Genomic DNA, 326 nt, shown 5'->3' with positions numbered 1-326 from the left:
GGGGCCCCGGGGGACCCCCGGGGGCCCCCGGGGGCCCCGAGGCCCTTGGGGGCCCCCAGCAGCTGCGGGGTAAGGGGGGAGCCCCCTGGGTTGTGTGCAGGGGGGCCCCCGCTCTTTGCTTCACAGTGGACTGTTTGCTGCTGCCTTCGGGGGCCCCCAAGAGTCGGGGGCCCCTGCAGTGTGCGAAGCCTTGAGGTGGACCAGCAGCAACGCTGCTGCTGCTGTTGCTGCTGCTGCTGCTGCGGCTGCTGTAGAAGTGTGTGTTGCTGTGCGGCTGCAGCAAAAGGCCTAAAATTCCTGTGTTGCAGAAACGTGCATGCAAAAGC

This window comes from Eimeria tenella, genomic scaffold, assembly GCF_000499545.2.
Source record: "Eimeria tenella Houghton genomic scaffold, Eth_scaff2618, whole genome shotgun sequence".
NCBI classification, from domain to species: Eukaryota; Apicomplexa; class Conoidasida; order Eucoccidiorida; family Eimeriidae; genus Eimeria; species Eimeria tenella.
Note: the sequence above shows the minus strand (reverse complement) of the source record.